The following is a 22,257-nucleotide window of genomic DNA, read 5'->3' as shown; positions in this document are numbered from 1 at the left end:
TGCAAACACAAATATAAAAAGCAAAATTTCATGGGCATGTCTCAGTGCCCTCTGTGATTCTTTTTTTGACTGCTTCTTTCAGTCTGTAGAGGTCATACTGATTACAGAGGCGCAGCGGAAGCGTGAAGGCCCCGTAACCCAGAGGTTGATAGATCGAAACAACTCTCTGCTATCTAGATATTTTTATCAATTACCCAAGTGGCCTAATGGATAAGGCACTGGCCTTCTAAGCCAGGGATTGTGGGTTCGAGTCCCTTCTGGGGTGGATGAAGGCAGTTTGGAATAGAAAAAGTGTCCTCAGCATGTAACACAGAGGTTAATGCATTTTAGCTATTCTATTTTTAGAAAAAAAGTGCAACCAGAGTAAAAAAAGTATAATTTCATGGGAATGTCTCAGTGCCCTCTGAGATTCTTTTTTTGACTGCTTCTTTCAGTTTGTATAGGTCATACTGATTACAGAGGCGCAGCGGAAGCGTGATGGCCCCGTAACCCAGAGGTTGATAGATCGAAACCACTCTCTGCTATCTAGTTTTTTTTATCAAGGACCCCAGTGGCCTAATGGATTATGCACTGGCCTTCTAAGCCAGGGATTGTGGGTTCGAGTCCCATCTGGGGTGGATGAAGGCAGTTTGGGATAGAATTGAAGCAGCTTTTATAGGTCACGATGATCACACAGTGCAACATCGAAGACATCCTACTCTATTTTTAAAAATGAAGTGCAAACAGGGTAAAAAAAGTATAATTTCATGTGCATGTCTCTGTGCACTCTGTGATTCTATTTTTTAACTGCTTCTATCAGTTTGTACAGGTCATGCTGATTACAGAGGCACTGGCCTCCTAATCCATGTATTGTGAGTTCAAGTATTTTTTGGGGGTGCCTCAAAGCGGAGTGATGAAGTGGAAGTATCCTGGGCAGTTAACCCAGTGATTTATGGATCGAAACCATCCTCTGCTGTCCAGTTTGTTGTCAGCAATGAAGTGCAAATACAAATATAAAAAGCAAAATTTCATGGGCATGTCTCAGTGCCCTCTGTGATTCTTTTTTTGACTGCTTCTTTCAGTTTGTAGAGGTCATACTGATTACAGAGGCGCAGCGGAAGCGTGAAGGCCCCGTAACCCAGAGGTTGATAGATCGAAACAACTCTCTGCTATCTAGATATTTTTATCAATTACCCAAGTGGCCTAATGGATAAGGCACTGGCCTTCTAAGCCAGGGATTGTGGGTTCGAGTCCCATCTTGGGTGGATGAAGGCAGTTTGGAATAGAAAAAGTGGCCTGAGCATGTAACACAGAGGTTGATGCATCGAAGCTATCCTATTCTATTTTTAGAAATGAAGTGCAACCAGAGTAAAAAAAAGTATAATTTCATGGGAATGTCTCTGTGCCCTCTGAGATTCTTTTTTTGACTGCTTCTTTCAGTTTGTATAGGTCATACTGATTACAGAGGCGCAGCGGAAGCGTGATGGCCCCGTAACCCAGAGGTTGATAGATCGAAACCACTCTCTACTATCTAGTTTTTTTTATCAAGGACCCCAGTGGCCTAATGGATTATGCACTGGCCTTCTAAGCCAGGGATTGTGGGTTCGAGTCCCATCTGGGGTGGATGAAGGCAGTTTGGGATAGAATTGAAGCAGCTTTTATAGGTCACGATGATCACACAGTGCCACATCGAAGACATCCTACTCTATTTTTAAAAATGAAGTGCAAACAGGGTAAAAAAAGTATCATTTCATGTGCATGTCTCTGTGCCCTCTGTGATTCTATTTTTTAACTGCTTCTATCAGTTCGTACAGGTCATGCTGATTACAGAGGCACTGGCCTCCTAATCCATGTATTGTGAGTTCAAGTATTTTTTGGGGGTGCCTGAAAGCGGGGTGATGAAGTGAAAGTATCCTGGGCAGTTAACCCAGTGATTTATGGATCGAAACCATCCTCTGCTGTCCAGTTTGTTGTCAGCAATGAAGTGCAAACACAAATATAAAAAGCAACATATCATGGGCATGTCTCAGTGCCCTCTGTGATTCTTTTTTTGACTGCTTCTTTCAGTTTGTAGAGGTCATACTGATTACAGAGGCGCAGCGGAAGCGTGATGGCCCCGTAACCCAGAGGTTGATAGATCGAAACCACTCTCTGCTATCTAGATTTTTATATCAAGTACCCCAGTGGCCTAATGGATAAGGCACTGGCCTTCTAAGCCAGGCATTGTGGGTTCGAGTCCCATCTGGGGTGGATGAAGGCAGTTTGGAATAGAGAAAGTGTCCTCAGCATGTAACACAGAGGTTAATGCATCTTAGCTATTCTATTTTTAGAAAAAAAGTGCAACCAGAGTAAAAAAAGTATAATTTCATGGAAAAGTCTCTGTGCCCTCTGAGATTCTTTTTTTGACTGCTTCTTTCAGTTTGTATAGGTCATACTGATTACAGAGGCGCAGCGGAAGCGTGATGGCCCCGTAACCCAGAGGTTGATAGATCGAAACCACTCTCTGCTATCTAGTTTTTTTTATCAAGGACCCCAGTGGCCTAATGGATTATGCACTGGCCTTCTAAGCCAGGGATTGTGGGTTCGAGTCCCATCTGGGGTGGATGAAGGCAGTTTGGGATAGAATTGAAGCAGCTTTTATAGGTCACGATGATCACACAGTGCCACATCGAAGACATCCTACTCTATTTTTAAAAATGAAGTGCAAACAGGGTAAAAAAAGTATAATTTCATGTGCATGTCTCTGTGCCCTCTGTGATTCTATTTTTTAACTGCTTCTATCAGTTTGTACAGGTCATGCTGATTACAGAGGCACTGGCCTCCTAATCCATGTATTGTGAGTTCAAGTATTTTTTGGGGGTGCCTCAAAGCGGAGTGATGAAGTGGAAGTATCCTGGGCAGTTAACCCAGTGATTTATGGATCGAAACCATCCTCTGCTGTCCAGTTTGTTGTCAGCAATGAAGTGCAAACACAAATATAAAAAGCAAAATTTCATGGGCATGTCTCAGTGCCCTCTGTGATTCTTTTTTTGACTGCTTCTTTCAGTCTGTAGAGGTCATACTGATTACAGAGGCGCAGCGGAAGCGTGAAGGCCCCGTAACCCAGAGGTTGATAGATCGAAACAACTCTCTGCTATCTAGATATTTTTATCAATTACCCAAGTGGCCTAATGGATAAGGCACTGGCCTTCTAAGCCAGGGATTGTGGGTTCGAGTCCCTTCTGGGGTGGATGAAGGCAGTTTGGAATAGAAAAAGTGTCCTCAGCATGTAACACAGAGGTTAATGCATTTTAGCTATTCTATTTTTAGAAAAAAAGTGCAACCAGAGTAAAAAAAGTATAATTTCATGGAAAAGTCTCTGTGCCCTCTGAGATTCTTTTTTTGACTGCTTCTTTCAGTTTGTAGAGGTCATACTGATTACAGAGGCGCAGCGGAAGCGTGATGGCCCCGTAACCCAGAGGTTGATAGATCGAAACCACTCTCTGCTATCTAGATTTTTATATCAAGTACCCCAGTGGCCTAATGGATAAGGCACTGGCCTTCTAAGCCAGGGAATGTGGGTTCGAGTCCCATCTGGGGTGGATGAAGGCAGTTTGGAATAGAAAAAGTGTCCTCAGCATGTAACACAGAGGTTAATGCATCTTAGCTATTCTATTTTTAGAAAAAAAGTGCAACCAGAGTAAAAAAAAGTATAATTTCATGGAAAAGTCTCTGTGCCCTCTGAGATTCTTTTTTTGACTGCTTCTTTCAGTTTGTATAGGTCATACTGATTACAGAGGCGCAGCGGAAGCGTGATGGCCCCGTAACCCAGAGGTTGATAGATCGAAACCACTCTCTGCTATCTAGATTTTTATATCAAGTACCCCAGTGGCCTAATGGATAAGGCACTGTTCTTCTAAGCCAGGGATTGTGGGTTCGAGTCCCATCTGGGGTGGATGAAGGCAGTTTGGAATAGAAAAAGTGTCCTCAGCATGTAACACAGAGGTTAATGCATCGAAGCTATCCTATTCTATTTTTAGAAATGAAGTGCAACCAGAGTAAAAAAAAGTATAATTTCATGGAAAAGTCTCTGTGCCCTCTGAGATTCTTTTTTTGACTGCTTCTTTCAGTTTGTAGAGGTCATACTGATTACAGAGGCGCAGCGGAAGCGTGATGGCCCCGTAACCCAGAGGTTGATAGATCGAAACCACTCTCTGCTATCTAGATTTTTATATCAAGTACCCCAGTGGCCTAATGGATAAGGCACTGGCCTTCTAAGCCAGGGATTGTGGGTTCGAGTCCCATCTGGGGTGGATGAAGGCAGTTTGGAATAGAAAAAGTGTCCTCAGCATGTAACACAGAGGTTAATGCATCTTAGCTATTCTATTTTTAGAAAAAAAGTGCAACCAGAGTAAAAAAAAGTATAATTTCATGGAAAAGTCTCTGTGCCCTCTGAGATTCTTTTTTTGACTGCTTCTTTCAGTTTGTATAGGTCATACTGATTACAGAGGCGCAGCGGAAGCGTGATGGCCCCGTAACCCAGAGGTTGATAGATCGAAACCACTCTCTGCTATCTAGTTTTTTTTATCAAGGACCCCAGTGGCCTAATGGATTATGCACTGGCCTTCTAAGCCAGGGATTGTGGGTTCGAGTCCCATCTGGGGTGGATGAAGGCAGTTTGGGATAGAATTGAAGCAGCTTTTATAGGTCACGATGATCACACAGTGCCACATCGAAGACATCCTACTCTATTTTTAAAAATGAAGTGCAAACAGGGTAAAAAAAGTATCATTTCATGTGCATGTCTCTGTGCCCTCTGTGATTCTATTTTTTAACTGCTTCTATCAGTTTGTACAGGTCATGCTGATTACAGAGGCACTGGCCTCCTAATCCATGTATTGTGAGTTCAAGTATTTTTTGGGGGTGCCTCAAAGCGGAGTGATGAAGTGGAAGTATCCTGGGCAGTTAACCCAGTGATTTATGGATCGAAACCATCCTCTGCTGTCCAGTTTGTTGTCAGCAATGAAGTGCAAACACAAATATAAAAAGCAAAATTTCATGGGCATGTCTCAGTGCCCTCTGTGATTCTTTTTTTGACTGCTTCTTTCAGTCTGTAGAGGTCATACTGATTACAGAGGCGCAGCGGAAGCGTGAAGGCCCCGTAACCCAGAGGTTGATAGATCGAAACAACTCTCTGCTATCTAGATATTTTTATCAATTACCCAAGTGGCCTAATGGATAAGGCACTGGCCTTCTAAGCCAGGGATTGTGGGTTCGAGTCCCTTCTGGGGTGGATGAAGGCAGTTTGGAATAGAAAAAGTGTCCTCAGCATGTAACACAGAGGTTAATGCATTTTAGCTATTCTATTTTTAGAAAAAAAGTGCAACCAGAGTAAAAAAAGTATAATTTCATGGAAAAGTCTCTGTGCCCTCTGAGATTCTTTTTTTGACTGCTTCTTTCAGTTTGTATAGGTCATACTGATTACAGAGGCGCAGCGGAAGCGTGATGGCCCCGTAACCCAGAGGTTGATAGATCGAAACCACTCTCTGCTATCTAGTTTTTTTTATCAAGGACCCCAGTGGCCTAATGGATTATGCACTGGCCTTCTAAGCCAGGGATTGTGGGTTCGAGTCCCATCTGGGGTGGATGAAGGCAGTTTGGGATAGAATTGAAGCAGCTTTTATAGGTCACGATGATCACACAGTGCAACATCGAAGACATCCTACTCTATTTTTAAAAATGAAGTGCAAACAGGGTAAAAAAAGTATAATTTCATGTGCATGTCTCTGTGCCCTCTGTGATTCTATTTTTTAACTGCTTCTATCAGTTTGTACAGGTCATGCTGATTACAGAGGCACTGGCCTCCTAATCCATGTATTGTGAGTTCAAGTATTTTTTGGGGGTGCCTCAAAGCGGAGTGATGAAGTGGAAGTATCCTGGGCAGTTAACCCAGTGATTTATGGATCGAAACCATCCTCTGCTGTCCAGTTTGTTGTCAGCAATGAAGTGCAAATACAAATATAAAAAGCAAAATTTCATGGGCATGTCTCAGTGCCCTCTGTGATTCTTTTTTTGACTGCTTCTTTCAGTTTGTAGAGGTCATACTGATTACAGAGGCGCAGCGGAAGCGTGAAGGCCCCGTAACCCAGAGGTTGATAGATCGAAACAACTCTCTGCTATCTAGATATTTTTATCAATTACCCAAGTGGCCTAATGGATAAGGCACTGGCCTTCTAAGCCAGGGATTGTGGGTTCGAGTCCCATCTTGGGTGGATGAAGGCAGTTTGGAATAGAAAAAGTGGCCTGAGCATGTAACACAGAGGTTGATGCATCGAAGCTATCCTATTCTATTTTTAGAAATGAAGTGCAACCAGAGTAAAAAAAAGTATAATTTCATGGGAATGTCTCTGTGCCCTCTGAGATTCTTTTTTTGACTGCTTCTTTCAGTTTGTATAGGTCATACTGATTACAGAGGCGCAGCGGAAGCGTGATGGCCCCGTAACCCAGAGGTTGATAGATCGAAACCACTCTCTGCTATCTAGTTTTTTTTATCAAGGACCCCAGTGGCCTAATGGATTATGCACTGGCCTTCTAAGCCAGGGATTGTGGGTTCGAGTCCCATCTGGGGTGGATGAAGGCAGTTTGGGATAGAATTGAAGCAGCTTTTATAGGTCACGATGATCACACAGTGCCACATCGAAGACATCCTACTCTATTTTTAAAAATGAAGTGCAAACAGGGTAAAAAAAGTATAATTTCATGTGCATGTCTCTGTGCCCTCTGTGATTCTATTTTTTAACTGCTTCTATCAGTTTGTACAGGTCATGCTGATTACAGAGGCACTGGCCTCCTAATCCATGTATTGTGAGTTCAAGTATTTTTTGGGGGTGCCTCAAAGCGGAGTGATGAAGTGGAAGTATCCTGGGCAGTTAACCCAGTGATTTATGGATCGAAACCATCCTCTGCTGTCCAGTTTGTTGTCAGCAATGAAGTGCAAACACAAATATAAAAAGCAAAATTTCATGGGCATGTCTCAGTGCCCTCTGTGATTCTTTTTTTGACTGCTTCTTTCAGTCTGTAGAGGTCATACTGATTACAGAGGCGCAGCGGAAGCGTGAAGGCCCCGTAACCCAGAGGTTGATAGATCGAAACAACTCTCTGCTATCTAGATATATTTATCAATTACCCAAGTGGCCTAATGGATAAGGCACTGGCCTTCTAAGCCAGGGATTGTGGGTTCGAGTCCCTTCTGGGGTGGATGAAGGCAGTTTGGAATAGAAAAAGTGTCCTCAGCATGTAACACAGAGGTTAATGCATTTTAGCTATTCTATTTTTAGAAAAAAAGTGCAACCAGAGTAAAAAAAGTATAATTTCATGGGAATGTCTCAGTGCCCTCTGAGATTCTTTTTTTGACTGCTTCTTTCAGTTTGTATAGGTCATACTGATTACAGAGGCGCAGCGGAAGCGTGATGGCCCCGTAACCCAGAGGTTGATAGATCGAAACCACTCTCTGCTATCTAGTTTTTTTTATCAAGGACCCCAGTGGCCTAATGGATTATGCACTGGCCTTCTAAGCCAGGGATTGTGGGTTCGAGTCCCAGCTGGGGTGGATGAAGGCAGTTTGGGATAGAATTGAAGCAGCTTTTATAGGTCACGATGATCACACAGTGCAACATCGAAGACATCCTACTCTATTTTTAAAAATGAAGTGCAAACAGGGTAAAAAAAGTATAATTTCATGTGCATGTCTCTGTGCCCTCTGTGATTCTATTTTTTAACTGCTTCTATCAGTTTGTACAGGTCATGCTGATTACAGAGGCACTGGCCTCCTAATCCATGTATTGTGAGTTCAAGTATTTTTTGGGGGTGCCTCAAAGCGGAGTGATGAAGTGGAAGTATCCTGGGCAGTTAACCCAGTGATTTATGGATCGAAACCATCCTCTGCTGTCCAGTTTGTTGTCAGCAATGAAGTGCAAATACAAATATAAAAAGCAAAATTTCATGGGCATGTCTCAGTGCCCTCTGTGATTCTTTTTTTGACTGCTTCTTTCAGTTTGTAGAGGTCATACTGATTACAGAGGCGCAGCGGAAGCGTGAAGGCCCCGTAACCCAGAGGTTGATAGATCGAAACAACTCTCTGCTATCTAGATATTTTTATCAATTACCCAAGTGGCCTAATGGATAAGGCACTGGCCTTCTAAGCCAGGGATTGTGGGTTCGAGTCCCATCTTGGGTGGATGAAGGCAGTTTGGAATAGAAAAAGTGGCCTGAGCATGTAACACAGAGGTTGATGCATCGAAGCTATCCTATTCTATTTTTAGAAATGAAGTGCAACCAGAGTAAAAAAAAGTATAATTTCATGGGAATGTCTCTGTGCCCTCTGAGATTCTTTTTTTGACTGCTTCTTTCAGTTTGTATAGGTCATACTGATTACAGAGGCGCAGCGGAAGCGTGATGGCCCCGTAACCCAGAGGTTGATAGATCGAAACCACTCTCTACTATCTAGTTTTTTTTATCAAGGACCCCAGTGGCCTAATGGATTATGCACTGGCCTTCTAAGCCAGGGATTGTGGGTTCGAGTCCCATCTGGGGTGGATGAAGGCAGTTTGGGATAGAATTGAAGCAGCTTTTATAGGTCACGATGATCACACAGTGCCACATCGAAGACATCCTACTCTATTTTTAAAAATGAAGTGCAAACAGGGTAAAAAAAGTATCATTTCATGTGCATGTCTCTGTGCCCTCTGTGATTCTATTTTTTAACTGCTTCTATCAGTTCGTACAGGTCATGCTGATTACAGAGGCACTGGCCTCCTAATCCATGTATTGTGAGTTCAAGTATTTTTTGGGGGTGCCTGAAAGCGGGGTGATGAAGTGAAAGTATCCTGGGCAGTTAACCCAGTGATTTATGGATCGAAACCATCCTCTGCTGTCCAGTTTGTTGTCAGCAATGAAGTGCAAACACAAATATAAAAAGCAACATATCATGGGCATGTCTCAGTGCCCTCTGTGATTCTTTTTTTGACTGCTTCTTTCAGTTTGTAGAGGTCATACTGATTACAGAGGCGCAGCGGAAGCGTGATGGCCCCGTAACCCAGAGGTTGATAGATCGAAACCACTCTCTGCTATCTAGATTTTTATATCAAGTACCCCAGTGGCCTAATGGATAAGGCACTGGCCTTCTAAGCCAGGCATTGTGGGTTCGAGTCCCATCTGGGGTGGATGAAGGCAGTTTGGAATAGAGAAAGTGTCCTCAGCATGTAACACAGAGGTTAATGCATCTTAGCTATTCTATTTTTAGAAAAAAAGTGCAACCAGAGTAAAAAAAGTATAATTTCATGGAAAAGTCTCTGTGCCCTCTGAGATTCTTTTTTTGACTGCTTCTTTCAGTTTGTATAGGTCATACTGATTACAGAGGCGCAGCGGAAGCGTGATGGCCCCGTAACCCAGAGGTTGATAGATCGAAACCACTCTCTGCTATCTAGTTATTTTTATCAAGTACCCCAGTGGCCTAATGGATAAGGCACTGGCCTTCTAAGCCAGGGATTGTGGGTTCGAGTCCCATCTGGGGTGGATGAAGGCAGTTTGGCATAGAATTGAAGCAGCTTTTATAGGTCACGATGATCACACAGTGCCACATCGAAGACATCCTACTCTATTTTTAAAAATGAAGTGCAAACAGGGTAAAAAAAGTATCATTTCATGTGCATGTCTCTGTGCCCTCTGTGATTCTATTTTTTAACTGCTTCTATCAGTTCGTACAGGTCATGCTGATTACAGAGGCACTGGCCTACTAATCCATGTATTGTGAGTTCAAGTATTTTTTGGGGGTGCCTGAAAGCGGAGTGATGAAGTGGAAATATCCTGGGCAGTTAACCCAGTGATTTATGGATCGAAACCATCCTCTGCTGTCCAGTTTGTTGTCAGCAATGAAGTGCAAACACAAATATAAAAAGCAAAATTTCATGGGCATGTCTCTGTGCCCTCTGAGATTCTTTTTTTGACTGCTTCTTTCAGTTTGTATAGGTCATACTGATTACAGAGGCGCAGCGGAAGCGTGATGGCCCCTTAACCCAGAGGTTGATAGATCGAAACCACTCTCTGCTATCTTGTTTTTTTTATCAAGTACCCCAGTGGCCTAATGGATAAGGCACTGGCCTTCTAAGCCAGTGATTGTGGGTTCGAGTCCCATCTGGGGTGGATGAAGGCAGTTTGGAATAGAAAAAGTGGCCTGAGCATGTAACACAGAGGTTGATGCAACAAAGCTATCCTATGCTATTTTTATAAATGAAGTGCAACCAGAGTAAAAAAAAGTATAATTTCATGGGAATGTCTCTGTGCCCTCTGAGATTCGTTTTTTGACTGCTTCTTTCAGTTTGTATAGGTCATACTGATTACAGAGGCGCAGCGGAAGCGTGATGGCCCTGTAACCCAGAGGTTGATAGATCGAAACCACTCTCTGCTATCTAGTTTCTTTTTAGCAAGTACCCCAGTGGCCTAATGGATAAGGCACTGGCCTTCTAAGCCAGGGATTGTGGGTTCGAGTCACATCTGGGGTGGATGAAGGACGTTTGGGATAGAATTGAAGCAGCTTGTATAGGTCACGATGATCACACAGTGCCACATCGAAGACATCCTACTCTATTTTTGCAAATGAAGTGCAAACAGGTATAAAAAAGTATCATTTCATGTGCATGTCTCTGTGCCCTCTGTGATTCTATTTTTTAACTGCTTCTATCAGTTTGTACAGGTCATGCTGATTACAGAGGCACTGGCCTCCTAATCCATGTATTGTGAGTTCAAGTATTTTTTGGGGGTGCCTGAAAGCGGAGTGATGAAGTGAAAGTATCCTGGGCAGTTAACCCAGTGATTTATGGATCGAAACCATCCTCTGCTGTCCAGTTTGTTGTCAGCAATGAAGTGCAAACACAAATATAAAAAGCAACATATCATGGGCATGTCTCAGTGCCCTCTGTGATTCTTTTTTTGACTGCTTCTTTCAGTTTGTAGAGGTCATACTGATTACAGAGGCGCAGCGGAAGCGTGATGGCCCCGTAACCCAGAGGTTGATAGATCGAAACCACTCTCTGCTATCTAGATTTTTATATCAAGTACCCCAGTGGCCTAATGGATAAGGCACTGGCCTTCAAAGCCAGGGATTGTGGGTTCGAGTCCCATCTGGGGTGGATGAAGGCAGTTTGGAATAGAAAAAGTGTCCTCAGCATGTAACACAGAGGTTAATGCATCTTAGCTATTCTAATTTTAGAAAAAAAGTGCAACCAGAGTAAAAAAAGTATAATTTCATGGAAAAGTCTCTGTGCCCTCTGAGATTCTTTTTTTGACTGCTTCTTTCAGTTTGTAGAGGTCATACTGATTACAGAGGCGCAGCGGAAGCGTGATGGCCCCGTAACCCAGAGGTTGATAGATCGAAACCACTCTCTGCTATCTAGCTATTTTTATCAAGGACCCCAGTGGCCTAATGGATTATGCACTGGCCTTCTAAGCCAGGGATTGTGGGTTCGAGTCCTATCTGGGGTGGATGAAGGCAGTTTGGGATAGAATTGAAGCAGATTTTATAGGTCACGATGATCACACAGTGCCACATCGAAGACATCCTACTCTATTTTTAAAAATGAAGTGCAAACACGGTAAAAAAAGTATCATTTCATGTGCATGTCTCTGTGCCCTCTGTGATTCTATTTTTTAACTGCTTCTATCAGTTTGTACAGGTCATGCTGATTACAGAGGCACTGGCCTCCTAATCCATGTATTGTGAGTTCAAGTATTTTTTGGGGGTGCCTCAAAGCGGAGTGATGAAGTGGAAGTATCCTGGGCAGTTAACCCAGTGATTTATGGATCGAAACCATCCTCTGCTGTCCAGTTTGTTGTCAGCAATGAAGTGCAAACACAAATATAAAAAGCAAAATTTCATGGGCATGTCTCAGTGCCCTCTGTGATTCTTTTTTTGACTGCTTCTTTCAGTTTGTAGAGGTCATACTGATTACAGAGGCGCAGCGGAAGCGTGAAGGCCCCGTAACCCAGAGGTTGATAGATCGAAACAACTCTCTGCTATCTAGATATTTTTATCAATTACCCAAGTGGCCTAATGGATAAGGCACTGGCCTTCTAAGCCAGGGATTGTGGGTTCGAGTCCCATCTGGGGTGGATGAAGGCAGTTTGGAATAGAAAAAGTGGCCTGAGCATGTAACACAGAGGTTGATGCATCGAAGCTATTCTATTTTTAGAAATGAAGTGCAACCAGAGTAAAAAAAAGTATAATTTCATGGGAATGTCTCAGTGCCCTCTGAGATTTTTTTTTTGACTGCTTCTTTCAGTTTGTATAGGTCATACTGATTACAGAGGCGCAGCGGAAGCGTGATGGCCCCGTAACCCAGAGGTTGATAGATCGAAACCACTCTCTGCTATCTAGTTTTTTTTATCAAGGACCCCAGTGGCCTAATGGATTATGCACTGGCCTTCTAAGCCAGGGATTGTGGGTTCGAGTCCCATCTGGGGTGGATGAAGGCAGTTTGGGATAGAATTGAAGCAGCTTTTATAGGTCACGATGATCACACAGTGCAACATCGAAGACATCCTACTCTATTTTTAAAAATGAAGTGCAAACAGGGTAAAAAAAGTATAATTTCATGTGCATGTCTCTGTGCCCTCTGTGATTCTATTTTTTAACTGCTTCTATCAGTTTGTACAGGTCATGCTGATTACAGAGGCACTGGCCTCCTAATCCATGTATTGTGAGTTCAAGTATTTTTTGGGGGTGCCTCAAAGCGGAGTGATGAAGTGGAAGTATCCTGGGCAGTTAACCCAGTGATTTATGGATCGAAACCATCCTCTGCTGTCCAGTTTGTTGTCAGCAATGAAGTGCAAATACAAATATAAAAAGCAAAATTTCATGGGCATGTCTCAGTGCCCTCTGTGATTCTTTTTTTGACTGCTTCTTTCAGTTTGTAGAGGTCATACTGATTACAGAGGCGCAGCGGAAGCGTGAAGGCCCCGTAACCCAGAGGTTGATAGATCGAAACAACTCTCTGCTATCTAGATATTTTTATCAATTACCCAAGTGGCCTAATGGATAAGGCACTGGCCTTCTAAGCCAGGGATTGTGGGTTCGAGTCCCATCTTGGGTGGATGAAGGCAGTTTGGAATAGAAAAAGTGGCCTGAGCATGTAACACAGAGGTTGATGCATCGAAGCTATCCTATTCTATTTTTAGAAATGAAGTGCAACCAGAGTAAAAAAAAGTATAATTTCATGGGAATGTCTCTGTGCCCTCTGAGATTCTTTTTTTGACTGCTTCTTTCAGTTTGTATAGGTCATACTGATTACAGAGGCGCAGCGGAAGCGTGATGGCCCCGTAACCCAGAGGTTGATAGATCGAAACCACTCTCTACTATCTAGTTTTTTTTATCAAGGACCCCAGTGGCCTAATGGATTATGCACTGGCCTTCTAAGCCAGGGATTGTGGGTTCGATTCCCATCTGGGGTGGATGAAGGCAGTTTGGGATAGAATTGAAGCAGCTTTTATAGGTCACGATGATCACACAGTGCCACATCGAAGACATCCTACTCTATTTTTAAAAATGAAGTGCAAACAGGGTAAAAAAAGTATCATTTCATGTGCATGTCTCTGTGCCCTCTGTGATTCTATTTTTTAACTGCTTCTATCAGTTCGTACAGGTCATGCTGATTACAGAGGCACTGGCCTCCTAATCCATGTATTGTGAGTTCAAGTATTTTTTGGGGGTGCCTGAAAGCGGGGTGATGAAGTGAAAGTATCCTGGGCAGTTAACCCAGTGATTTATGGATCGAAACCATCCTCTGCTGTCCAGTTTGTTGTCAGCAATGAAGTGCAAACACAAATATAAAAAGCAACATATCATGGGCATGTCTCAGTGCCCTCTGTGATTCTTTTTTTGACTGCTTCTTTCAGTTTGTAGAGGTCATACTGATTACAGAGGCGCAGCGGAAGCGTGATGGCCCCGTAACCCAGAGGTTGATAGATCGAAACCACTCTCTGCTATCTAGATTTTTATATCAAGTACCCCAGTGGCCTAATGGATAAGGCACTGGCCTTCTAAGCCAGGCATTGTGGGTTCGAGTCCCATCTGGGGTGGATGAAGGCAGTTTGGAATAGAGAAAGTGTCCTCAGCATGTAACACAGAGGTTAATGCATCTTAGCTATTCTATTTTTAGAAAAAAAGTGCAACCAGAGTAAAAAAAGTATAATTTCATGGAAAAGTCTCTGTGCCCTCTGAGATTCTTTTTTTGACTGCTTCTTTCAGTTTGTATAGGTCATACTGATTACAGAGGCGCAGCGGAAGCGTGATGGCCCCGTAACCCAGAGGTTGATAGATCGAAACCACTCTCTGCTATCTAGTTATTTTTATCAAGTACCCCAGTGGCCTAATGGATAAGGCACTGGCCTTCTAAGCCAGGGATTGTGGGTTCGAGTCCCATCTGGGGTGGATGAAGGCAGTTTGGCATAGAATTGAAGCAGCTTTTATAGGTCACGATGATCACACAGTGCCACATCGAAGACATCCTACTCTATTTTTAAAAATGAAGTGCAAACAGGGTAAAAAAAGTATCATTTCATGTGCATGTCTCTGTGCCCTCTGTGATTCTATTTTTTAACTGCTTCTATCAGTTCGTACAGGTCATGCTGATTACAGAGGCACTGGCCTACTAATCCATGTATTGTGAGTTCAAGTATTTTTTGGGGGTGCCTGAAAGCGGAGTGATGAAGTGGAAATATCCTGGGCAGTTAACCCAGTGATTTATGGATCGAAACCATCCTCTGCTGTCCAGTTTGTTGTCAGCAATGAAGTGCAAACACAAATATAAAAAGCAAAATTTCATGGGCATGTCTCTGTGCCCTCTGAGATTCTTTTTTTGACTGCTTCTTTCAGTTTGTATAGGTCATACTGATTACAGAGGCGCAGCGGAAGCGTGATGGCCCCTTAACCCAGAGGTTGATAGATCGAAACCACTCTCTGCTATCTTGTTTTTTTTATCAAGTACCCCAGTGGCCTAATGGATAAGGCACTGGCCTTCTAAGCCAGTGATTGTGGGTTCGAGTCCCATCTGGGGTGGATGAAGGCAGTTTGGAATAGAAAAAGTGGCCTGAGCATGTAACACAGAGGTTGATGCAACAAAGCTATCCTATGCTATTTTTATAAATGAAGTGCAACCAGAGTAAAAAAAAGTATAATTTCATGGGAATGTCTCTGTGCCCTCTGAGATTCGTTTTTTGACTGCTTCTTTCAGTTTGTATAGGTCATACTGATTACAGAGGCGCAGCGGAAGCGTGATGGCCCTGTAACCCAGAGGTTGATAGATCGAAACCACTCTCTGCTATCTAGTTTCTTTTTAGCAAGTACCCCAGTGGCCTAATGGATAAGGCACTGGCCTTCTAAGCCAGGGATTGTGGGTTCGAGTCACATCTGGGGTGGATGAAGGACGTTTGGGATAGAATTGAAGCAGCTTGTATAGGTCACGATGATCACACAGTGCCACATCGAAGACATCCTACTCTATTTTTGCAAATGAAGTGCAAACAGGTATAAAAAAGTATCATTTCATGTGCATGTCTCTGTGCCCTCTGTGATTCTATTTTTTAACTGCTTCTATCAGTTCGTACAGGTCATGCTGATTACAGAGGCACTGTCCTCCTAATCCATGTATTGTGAGTTCAAGTATTTTTTGGGGGTGCCTGAAAGCGGAGTGATGAAGTGGAAATATCCTGGGCAGTTAACCCAGTGATTTATGGATCGAAACCATCCTCTGCTGTCCAGTTTGTTGTCAGCAATGAAGTGCAAACACAAATATAAAAAGCAAAATTTCATGGGCATGTCTCTGTGCCCTCTGAGATTCTTTTTTTGACTGCTTCTTTCAGTTTGTATAGGTCATACTGATTACAGAGGCGCAGCGGAAGCGTGATGGCCCCTTAACCCAGAGGTTGATAGATCGAAACCACTCTCTGCTATCTTGTTTTTTTTATCAAGTACCCCAGTGGCCTAATGGATAAGGCACTGGCCTTCTAAGCCAGTGATTGTGGGTTCGAGTCCCATCTGGGGTGGATGAAGGCAGTTTGGAATAGAAAAAGTGGCCTGAGCATGTAACACAGAGGTTGATGCATCAAAGCTATCCTATGCTATTTTTATAAATGAAGTGCAACCAGAGTAAAAAAAAGTATAATTTCATGGGAATGTCTCTGTGCCCTCTGAGATTCTTTTTTTGACTGCTTCTTTCAGTTTGTATAGGTCATACTGATTACAGAGGCGCAGCGGAAGCGTGATGGCCCCGTAACCCAGAGGTTGATAGATCGAAACCACTCTCTGCTATCTAGTTTTTTTTATCAAGTACCGCAGTGGCCTAATGGATAAGGCACTGGCCTTCTAAGCCAGGGATTGGTCGTTCGAGTCCCATCTGGGGTGGATGAAGGCAGTTTGGAATAGAAAAAGTGGCCTGAGCATGTAACTCAGAGGTTGATGCATCGAAGCTATCCTATTCTATTTTTAGAAATGAAGTGCAACCAGAGTAAAAAAAAGTATAATTTCATGGGAATGTCTCTGTGCCCTCTGAGATTCTTTTTTTGACTGCTTCTTTCAGTTTGTATAGGTCATACTGATTACAGAGGCGCAGCGGAAGCGTGATGGCCCCGTAACCCAGAGGGTGATAGATCGAAACCACTCTCTGCTATCTAGTTACTTTTATCAAGTACCCCAGTGGCCTAATGGATAAGGCACTGGCCTTCTAAGCCAGCGATTGTGGGTTCGAGTCCCATCTGGGGTGGATGAAGGCAGTTTGGCATAGAATTGAAGCAGCTTTTATAGGTCACGATGATCACACAGTGCCACATCGAAGACATCCTACTCTATTTTTAAAAATGAAGTGCAAACAGGGTAAAAAAAGTATCATTTCATGTGCATGTCTCTGTGCCCTCTGTGATTCTATTTTTTAACTGCTTCTATCAGTTCGTACAGGTCATGCTGATTACAGAGGCACTGGCCTCCTAATCCATGTATTGTGAGTTCAAGTATTTTTTGGGGGTGCCTGAAAGCGGAGTGATGAAGTGAAAGTATCCTGGGCAGTTAACCCAGTGATTTATGGATCGAAACCATCCTCTGCTGTCCAGTTTGTTGTCAGCAATGAAGTGCAAACACAAATATAAAAAGCAACATATCATGGGCATGTCTCAGTGCCCTCTGTGATTCTTTTTTTGACTGCTTCTTTCAGTTTGTAGAGGTCATACTGATTACAGAGGCGCAGCGGAAGCGTGATGGCCCCGTAACCCAGAGGTTGATAGATCGAAACCACTCTCTGCTATCTAGATTTTTATATCAAGTACCCCAGTGGCCTAATGGATAAGGCACTGGCCTTCTAAGCCAGGGATTGTGGGTTCGAGTCCCATCTGGGGTGGATGAAGGCAGTTTGGAATAGAGAAAGTGTCCTCAGCATGTAACACAGAGGTTAATGCATCTTAGCTATTCTATTTTTAGAAAAAAAGTGCAACCAGAGTAAAAAAAGTATAATTTCATGGAAAAGTCTCTGTGCCCTCTGAGATTCTTTTTTTGACTGCTTCTTTCAGTTTGTATAGGTCATACTGATTACAGAGGCGCAGCGGAAGCGTGATGGCCCCGTAACCCAGAGGTTGATAGATCGAAACCACTCTCTGCTATCTAGTTATTTTTATCAAGGACCCCAGTGGCCTAATGGATTATGCACTGGCCTTCTAAGCCAGGGATTGTGGGTTCGAGTCCCATCTGGGTTGGATGAAGGCAGTTTGGGATAGAATTGAAGCAGCTTTTATAGGTCACGATGATCACACAGTGCCACATCGAAGACATCCTACTCTATTTTTAAAAATGAAGTGCAAACAGGGTAAAAAAAAGTATCATTTCATGTGCATGTCTCTGTGCCCTCTGTGATTCTATTTTTTAACTGCTTCTATCAGTTCGTACAGGTCATGCTGATTACAGAGGCACTGGCCTACTAATCCATGTATTGTGAGTTCAAGTATTTTTTGGGGGTGCCTGAAAGCGGAGTGATGAAGTGGAAATATCCTGGGCAGTTAACCCAGTGATTTATGGATCGAAACCATCCTCTGCTGTCCAGTTTGTTGTCAGCAATGAAGTGCAAACACAAATATAAAAAGCAAAATTTCATGGGCATGTCTCTGTGCCCTCTGAGATTCTTTTTTTGACTGCTTCTTTCAGTTTGTATAGGTCATACTGATTACAGAGGCGCAGCGGAAGCGTGATGGCCCCTTAACCCAGAGGTTGATAGATCGAAACCACTCTCTGCTATCTTGTTTTTTTTATCAAGTACCCCAGTGGCCTAATGGATAAGGCACTGGCCTTCTAAGCAAGGGATTGTGGGTTCGAGTCCCATCTGGGGTGGATGAAGGCAGTTTGGAATAGAAAAAGTGGCCTGAGCATGTAACACAGAGGTTGATGCATCAAAGCTATCCTATTCTATTTTTAGAAATGAAGTGCAACCAGAGTAAAAAAAAGTATAATTTCATGGGAATGTCTCTGTGCCCTCTGAGATTCTTTTTTTGACTGCTTCTTTCAGTTTGTATAGGTCATACTGATTACAGAGGCGCAGCGGAAGCGTGATGGCCCCGTAACCCAGAGGTTGATAGATCGAAACCACTCTCTGCTATCTAGTTTTTTTTATCAAGTACCGCAGTGGCCTAATGGATAAGGCACTGGCCTTCTAAGCCAGGGATTGGTCGTTCGAGTCCCATCTGGGGTGGATGAAGGCAGTTTGGAATAGAAAAAGTGGCCTGAGCATGTAACTCAGAGGTTGATGCATCGAAGCTATCCTATTCTATTTTTAGAAATGAAGTGCAACCAGAGTAAAAAAAAGTATAATTTCATGGGAATGTCTCTGTGCCCTCTGAGATTCTTTTTTTGACTGCTTCTTTCAGTTTGTATAGGTCATACTGATTACAGAGGCGCAGCGGAAGCGTGATGGCCCCGTAACCCAGAGGGTGATAGATCGAAACCACTCTCTGCTATCTAGTTACTTTTATCAAGTACCCCAGTGGCCTAATGGATAAGGCACTGGCCTTCTAAGCCAGCGATTGTGGGTTCGAGTCCCATCTGGGGTGGATGAAGGCAGTTTGGCATAGAATTGAAGCAGCTTTTATAGGTCACGATGATCACACAGTGCCACATCGAAGACATCCTACTCTATTTTTAAAAATGAAGTGCAAACAGGGTAAAAAAAGTATCATTTCATGTGCATGTCTCTGTGCCCTCTGTGATTCTATTTTTTAACTGCTTCTATCAGTTCGTACAGGTCATGCTGATTACAGAGGCACTGGCCTCCTAATCCATGTATTGTGAGTTCAAGTATTTTTTGGGGGTGCCTGAAAGCGGAGTGATGAAGTGAAAGTATCCTGGGCAGTTAACCCAGTGATTTATGGATCGAAACCATCCTCTGCTGTCCAGTTTGTTGTCAGCAATGAAGTGCAAACACAAATATAAAAAGCAACATATCATGGGCATGTCTCAGTGCCCTCTGTGATTCTTTTTTTGACTGCTTCTTTCAGTTTGTAGAGGTCATACTGATTACAGAGGCGCAGCGGAAGCGTGATGGCCCCGTAACCCAGAGGTTGATAGATCGAAACCACTCTCTGCTATCTAGATTTTTATATCAAGTACCCCAGTGGCCTAATGGATAAGGCACTGGCCTTCTAAGCCAGGGATTGTGGGTTCGAGTCCCATCTGGGGTGGATGAAGGCAGTTTGGAATAGAGAAAGTGTCCTCAGCATGTAACACAGAGGTTAATGCATCTTAGCTATTCTATTTTTAGAAAAAAAGTGCAACCAGAGTAAAAAAAGTATAATTTCATGGAAAAGTCTCTGTGCCCTCTGAGATTCTTTTTTTGACTGCTTCTTTCAGTTTGTATAGGTCATACTGATTACAGAGGCGCAGCGGAAGCGTGATGGCCCCGTAACCCAGAGGTTGATAGATCGAAACCACTCTCTGCTATCTAGTTATTTTTATCAAGGACCCCAGTGGCCTAATGGATTATGCACTGGCCTTCTAAGCCAGGGATTGTGGGTTCGAGTCCCATCTGGGTTGGATGAAGGCAGTTTGGGATAGAATTGAAGCAGCTTTTATAGGTCACGATGATCACACAGTGCCACATCGAAGACATCCTACTCTATTTTTAAAAATGAAGTGCAAACAGGGTAAAAAAAAGTATCATTTCATGTGCATGTCTCTGTGCCCTCTGTGATTCTATTTTTTAACTGCTTCTATCAGTTCGTACAGGTCATGCTGATTACAGAGGCACTGGCCTACTAATCCATGTATTGTGAGTTCAAGTATTTTTTGGGGGTGCCTGAAAGCGGAGTGATGAAGTGGAAATATCCTGGGCAGTTAACCCAGTGATTTATGGATCGAAACCATCCTCTGCTGTCCAGTTTGTTGTCAGCAATGAAGTGCAAACACAAATATAAAAAGCAAAATTTCATGGGCATGTCTCTGTGCCCTCTGAGATTCTTTTTTTGACTGCTTCTTTCAGTTTGTATAGGTCATACTGATTACAGAGGCGCAGCGGAAGCGTGATGGCCCCTTAACCCAGAGGTTGATAGATCGAAACCACTCTCTGCTATCTTGTTTTTTTTATCAAGTACCCCAGTGGCCTAATGGATAAGGCACTGGCCTTCTAAGCCAGGGATTGTGGGTTCGAGTCCCATCTGGGGTGGATGAAGGCAGTTTGGAATAGAAAAAGTGGCCTGAGCATGTAACACAGAGGTTGATGCATCAAAGCTATCCTATTCTATTTTTAGAAATGAAGTGCAACCAGAGTAAAAAAAAGTATAATTTCATGGGAATGTCTCTGTGCCCTCTGAGATTCTTTTTTTGACTGCTTCTTTCAGTTTGTATAGGTCATACTGATTACAGAGGCGCAGCGGAAGCGTGATGGCCCCGTAACCCAGAGGTTGATAGATCGAAACCACTCTCTGCTATCTAGTTTTTTTTATCAAGTACCGCAGTGGCCTAATGGATAAGGCACTGGCCTTCTAAGCCAGGGATTGGTCGTTCGAGTCCCATCTGGGGTGGATGAAGGCAGTTTGGAATAGAAAAAGTGGCCTGAGCATGTAACTCAGAGGTTGATGCATCGAAGCTATCCTATTCTATTTTTAGAAATGAAGTGCAACCAGAGTAAAAAAAAGTATAATTTCATGGGAATGTCTCTGTGCCCTCTGAGATTCTTTTTTTGACTGCTTCTTTCAGTTTGTATAGGTCATACTGATTACAGAGGCGCAGCGGAAGCGTGATGGCCCCGTAACCCAGAGGGTGATAGATCGAAACCACTCTCTGCTATCTAGTTACTTTTATCAAGTACCCCAGTGGCCTAATGGATAAGGCACTGGCCTTCTAAGCCAGCGATTGTGGGTTCGAGTCCCATCTGGGGTGGATGAAGGCAGTTTGGCATAGAATTGAAGCAGCTTTTATAGGTCACGATGATCACACAGTGCCACATCGAAGACATCCTACTCTATTTTTAAAAATGAAGTGCAAACAGGGTAAAAAAAGTATCATTTCATGTGCATGTCTCTGTGCCCTCTGTGATTCTATTTTTTAACTGCTTCTATCAGTTCGTACAGGTCATGCTGATTACAGAGGCACTGGCCTCCTAATCCATGTATTGTGAGTTCAAGTATTTTTTGGGGGTGCCTGAAAGCGGAGTGATGAAGTGAAAGTATCCTGGGCAGTTAACCCAGTGATTTATGGATCGAAACCATCCTCTGCTGTCCAGTTTGTTGTCAGCAATGAAGTGCAAACACAAATATAAAAAGCAACATATCATGGGCATGTCTCAGTGCCCTCTGTGATTCTTTTTTTGACTGCTTCTTTCAGTTTGTAGAGGTCATACTGATTACAGAGGCGCAGCGGAAGCGTGATGGCCCCGTAACCCAGAGGTTGATAGATCGAAACCACTCTCTGCTATCTAGATTTTTATATCAAGTACCCCAGTGGCCTAATGGATAAGGCACTGGCCTTCTAAGCCAGGGATTGTGGGTTCGAGTCCCATCTGGGGTGGATGAAGGCAGTTTGGAATAGAGAAAGTGTCCTCAGCATGTAACACAGAGGTTAATGCATCTTAGCTATTCTATTTTTAGAAAAAAAGTGCAACCAGAGTAAAAAAAGTATAATTTCATGGAAAAGTCTCTGTGCCCTCTGAGATTCTTTTTTTGACTGCTTCTTTCAGTTTGTATAGGTCATACTGATTACAGAGGCGCAGCGGAAGCGTGATG

At 43.2% G+C, this 22,257-nt stretch overlaps 26 non-coding genes across 26 annotated transcripts; all 26 read left to right on the top strand.

Annotated features, from left to right (window-relative positions):
* Positions 1 to 1,171: 1,171 nt before the first annotated feature.
* trnar-ucu (transfer RNA arginine (anticodon UCU)) lies at positions 1,172 to 1,244 on the top strand. Its single transcript has one exon. It is a non-coding gene; the product is annotated as a tRNA-Arg (tRNA).
* A 912-nt stretch (positions 1,245 to 2,156) lies between these two features.
* trnar-ucu (transfer RNA arginine (anticodon UCU)) lies at positions 2,157 to 2,229 on the top strand. The gene has a single exon. It is a non-coding gene; the product is annotated as a tRNA-Arg (tRNA).
* A 1,258-nt stretch (positions 2,230 to 3,487) lies between these two features.
* trnar-ucu (transfer RNA arginine (anticodon UCU)) lies at positions 3,488 to 3,560 on the top strand. Its single transcript has one exon. It is a non-coding gene; the product is annotated as a tRNA-Arg (tRNA).
* A 638-nt stretch (positions 3,561 to 4,198) lies between these two features.
* On the top strand, positions 4,199 to 4,271 carry trnar-ucu (transfer RNA arginine (anticodon UCU)). Its single transcript has one exon. It is a non-coding gene; the product is annotated as a tRNA-Arg (tRNA).
* Positions 4,272 to 6,157: 1,886 nt separating this feature from the next.
* trnar-ucu (transfer RNA arginine (anticodon UCU)) lies at positions 6,158 to 6,230 on the top strand. Its single transcript has one exon. It is a non-coding gene; the product is annotated as a tRNA-Arg (tRNA).
* Positions 6,231 to 8,121: 1,891 nt separating this feature from the next.
* Positions 8,122 to 8,194, top strand: trnar-ucu (transfer RNA arginine (anticodon UCU)). The gene has a single exon. It is a non-coding gene; the product is annotated as a tRNA-Arg (tRNA).
* A 912-nt stretch (positions 8,195 to 9,106) lies between these two features.
* Positions 9,107 to 9,179, top strand: trnar-ucu (transfer RNA arginine (anticodon UCU)). Its single transcript has one exon. It is a non-coding gene; the product is annotated as a tRNA-Arg (tRNA).
* Positions 9,180 to 9,458: 279 nt separating this feature from the next.
* On the top strand, positions 9,459 to 9,531 carry trnar-ucu (transfer RNA arginine (anticodon UCU)). Its single transcript has one exon. It is a non-coding gene; the product is annotated as a tRNA-Arg (tRNA).
* Positions 9,532 to 10,085: 554 nt separating this feature from the next.
* trnar-ucu (transfer RNA arginine (anticodon UCU)) lies at positions 10,086 to 10,158 on the top strand. Its single transcript has one exon. It is a non-coding gene; the product is annotated as a tRNA-Arg (tRNA).
* A 286-nt stretch (positions 10,159 to 10,444) lies between these two features.
* Positions 10,445 to 10,517, top strand: trnar-ucu (transfer RNA arginine (anticodon UCU)). Its single transcript has one exon. It is a non-coding gene; the product is annotated as a tRNA-Arg (tRNA).
* Positions 10,518 to 12,050: 1,533 nt separating this feature from the next.
* Positions 12,051 to 12,123, top strand: trnar-ucu (transfer RNA arginine (anticodon UCU)). Its single transcript has one exon. It is a non-coding gene; the product is annotated as a tRNA-Arg (tRNA).
* A 907-nt stretch (positions 12,124 to 13,030) lies between these two features.
* On the top strand, positions 13,031 to 13,103 carry trnar-ucu (transfer RNA arginine (anticodon UCU)). Its single transcript has one exon. It is a non-coding gene; the product is annotated as a tRNA-Arg (tRNA).
* A 285-nt stretch (positions 13,104 to 13,388) lies between these two features.
* trnar-ucu (transfer RNA arginine (anticodon UCU)) lies at positions 13,389 to 13,461 on the top strand. The gene has a single exon. It is a non-coding gene; the product is annotated as a tRNA-Arg (tRNA).
* Positions 13,462 to 14,015: 554 nt separating this feature from the next.
* trnar-ucu (transfer RNA arginine (anticodon UCU)) lies at positions 14,016 to 14,088 on the top strand. Its single transcript has one exon. It is a non-coding gene; the product is annotated as a tRNA-Arg (tRNA).
* A 279-nt stretch (positions 14,089 to 14,367) lies between these two features.
* Positions 14,368 to 14,440, top strand: trnar-ucu (transfer RNA arginine (anticodon UCU)). The gene has a single exon. It is a non-coding gene; the product is annotated as a tRNA-Arg (tRNA).
* A 554-nt stretch (positions 14,441 to 14,994) lies between these two features.
* trnar-ucu (transfer RNA arginine (anticodon UCU)) lies at positions 14,995 to 15,067 on the top strand. The gene has a single exon. It is a non-coding gene; the product is annotated as a tRNA-Arg (tRNA).
* A 286-nt stretch (positions 15,068 to 15,353) lies between these two features.
* trnar-ucu (transfer RNA arginine (anticodon UCU)) lies at positions 15,354 to 15,426 on the top strand. Its single transcript has one exon. It is a non-coding gene; the product is annotated as a tRNA-Arg (tRNA).
* A 554-nt stretch (positions 15,427 to 15,980) lies between these two features.
* On the top strand, positions 15,981 to 16,053 carry trnar-ucu (transfer RNA arginine (anticodon UCU)). The gene has a single exon. It is a non-coding gene; the product is annotated as a tRNA-Arg (tRNA).
* A 643-nt stretch (positions 16,054 to 16,696) lies between these two features.
* Positions 16,697 to 16,769, top strand: trnar-ucu (transfer RNA arginine (anticodon UCU)). The gene has a single exon. It is a non-coding gene; the product is annotated as a tRNA-Arg (tRNA).
* A 554-nt stretch (positions 16,770 to 17,323) lies between these two features.
* Positions 17,324 to 17,396, top strand: trnar-ucu (transfer RNA arginine (anticodon UCU)). The gene has a single exon. It is a non-coding gene; the product is annotated as a tRNA-Arg (tRNA).
* A 907-nt stretch (positions 17,397 to 18,303) lies between these two features.
* Positions 18,304 to 18,376, top strand: trnar-ucu (transfer RNA arginine (anticodon UCU)). The gene has a single exon. It is a non-coding gene; the product is annotated as a tRNA-Arg (tRNA).
* A 643-nt stretch (positions 18,377 to 19,019) lies between these two features.
* On the top strand, positions 19,020 to 19,092 carry trnar-ucu (transfer RNA arginine (anticodon UCU)). The gene has a single exon. It is a non-coding gene; the product is annotated as a tRNA-Arg (tRNA).
* A 554-nt stretch (positions 19,093 to 19,646) lies between these two features.
* On the top strand, positions 19,647 to 19,719 carry trnar-ucu (transfer RNA arginine (anticodon UCU)). The gene has a single exon. It is a non-coding gene; the product is annotated as a tRNA-Arg (tRNA).
* A 907-nt stretch (positions 19,720 to 20,626) lies between these two features.
* trnar-ucu (transfer RNA arginine (anticodon UCU)) lies at positions 20,627 to 20,699 on the top strand. Its single transcript has one exon. It is a non-coding gene; the product is annotated as a tRNA-Arg (tRNA).
* Positions 20,700 to 21,342: 643 nt separating this feature from the next.
* On the top strand, positions 21,343 to 21,415 carry trnar-ucu (transfer RNA arginine (anticodon UCU)). The gene has a single exon. It is a non-coding gene; the product is annotated as a tRNA-Arg (tRNA).
* A 554-nt stretch (positions 21,416 to 21,969) lies between these two features.
* trnar-ucu (transfer RNA arginine (anticodon UCU)) lies at positions 21,970 to 22,042 on the top strand. Its single transcript has one exon. It is a non-coding gene; the product is annotated as a tRNA-Arg (tRNA).
* Positions 22,043 to 22,257: the final 215 nt, after the last annotated feature.

Source organism: Salvelinus fontinalis, chromosome 11 (genome assembly GCF_029448725.1).
Source record: "Salvelinus fontinalis isolate EN_2023a chromosome 11, ASM2944872v1, whole genome shotgun sequence".
In the NCBI taxonomy this organism is placed as follows: Eukaryota; Metazoa; Chordata; class Actinopteri; order Salmoniformes; family Salmonidae; genus Salvelinus; species Salvelinus fontinalis.
Note: the sequence above shows the minus strand (reverse complement) of the source record. Positions and strands in the feature narration are given on the sequence as shown.